The sequence below is a fragment of the Propithecus coquereli genome, unplaced genomic scaffold, assembly GCF_000956105.1.
Source record: "Propithecus coquereli isolate 6110/MARCELLA unplaced genomic scaffold, Pcoq_1.0 Scaffold6, whole genome shotgun sequence".
Lineage (NCBI taxonomy): Eukaryota > Metazoa > Chordata > Mammalia > Primates > Indriidae > Propithecus > Propithecus coquereli.
This window is the reverse complement of record NW_012151951.1, coordinates 4,210,049-4,211,801: the sequence shown is the minus strand read 5'-3', so window position 1 is coordinate 4,211,801 and position 1,753 is coordinate 4,210,049. Positions and strand designations below refer to the sequence as shown.

Here is a 1,753-nt window from a genome sequence, read left to right as displayed (position 1 = left end):
ACCGCGCCTGGCCTAGAGATGTTAAATAACTAGTCCAAGGTCTAAAGCTAATAAATGAAAGTCAATCTCAGGATTATTAGAGCTCAAATTCCATGCTGCTAAGCTGTACAGAAGGGAGGAAAGTTTTAGACAACGGAAAAATAAAATCACATGTTATATAGTTGACTAGTGCTCTTACTAAGTTGTATTAATCAAAGTGTCTCAATAGTCCAAAAATATAAAGATAAATATGAGCTGAATAACTGAAAAGGTAAGTGACATCCTAAAGGTTGGAAGTGGCACAACAAAAACTCAAGCACAGAAGTCTTCAGCCTTCTAAGTCAGAGATTTTTATAATATCAACTCTGTTACTTAAAATGATATTGTTTCACAGACTTAACACAGGCAGTTCTGACATGAGGACTTTTAAATCATTATGCTCCATTTAACATACTTGTAGTTGAGCTGCTATATTCATTCATTTTAGATGATTTATCTATGTAATGCTATTTTCCAGTGTATATCTTAGTCGATATGCTAATCCTTATAAATTATCCTCATGCTGTCCACAAATCCCCATCCAACTTGGGTGGTGTGTAATTCCATGTAAGTAATGATAAGAACCTGTTCCTCTTGCCAGAGTTTTGACTACTTTGTGGAGGCTTGAATGTGACCTGAAATCAAGAGGAGAAAATATTCTCCAATTCAGTCTGTTATTATAACTATTGATCTTTTCAGTTTTTAAAATTTAATGTTTAAAATAAAATAAAACTTAATGGTATAGTAGTGTCATTTTTATCAAATAAAAGGTACCCCTTTTAAAAATACAATTTAATTATTAATGATACATGTATGTTCTGGCATAATACCATCCCAATCAAGATGTAGAGCATTTCCATCACCTCACAAAGTTCACTGATGCCCTTTGCACTCAATTTCCCTCCACCGCCTCCTTGGGCAATTCATGATCTGATTTTTATTGCAGTACATTTGTTGTTCCTATTCTGCAAACTTGATTGGAATTTTTGGGTATGTGTTCTTTTTTATATGGCTCCTTTCACTCATAATAAAAGCATAATGTTTTCATCTATGTTATTGCATATACTAATTTTTTTTTCCTTTTGTGACTGAGTAGTATTTCAATGTATGTATATAACACATTTTGTTTGCTCACACAGCTGTATTGGATATTTGGGTTGTTTCCAATTTTTGCATCTTCATTTTTGAGGAAACAGTGGGCTCTTTCTATCTAGTAGTTCTCTGCTTACCTGCCTAGGACATAGAAATCAATGCTTATGGTTATTAATCCCCAGACATATAGCCTGGCATTCCTTTCTGTGTCTTGGGTGCCACTTTGTCGTGCTTCAGCTCAGTAGTGCATGGTCTCGGCTGGTGGAGAAACCCTCATGTAAAATTCTTAAGGTATTTGGGAAAATAAATAAGTGAATGGAAGAGAAGCAATGCACATGAAATTACTGCTTCTTTCCTTGCCTCAAGTATCCCCTGTGGTAAGGAGCACAGGAGTGCGTTGCAAAGAGATTGAGTAAGTGGCAAAGTAAAGATGAAAACACCTTGAGAAGCCACTTAGATGAAAATCCACATCATTGCCTAGTACATGGTGAATTCTATTCTATCTAAAATACATTTAACACTTAGCCTAGAGCACAGGCAGAAAAACTGGTGGCCAACATGTCAAAAGGTGAGTTTGTTTTGAATTGCATAGACTTTTAAAGCAATTGTAATCCAGCCATCAATATTTAATTTAGGTATGTCC

At 35.1% G+C, this 1,753-nt stretch overlaps 1 protein-coding gene across 1 annotated transcript in view; it reads left to right on the top strand.

Moving 5' to 3' along the window:
- Positions 1-1,753, top strand: part of CASP1 (caspase 1, apoptosis-related cysteine peptidase) — a 33,108-nt gene that overhangs the window by 4,594 nt on the left and 26,761 nt on the right. The gene's annotated exons all lie outside the window — the stretch shown is intronic.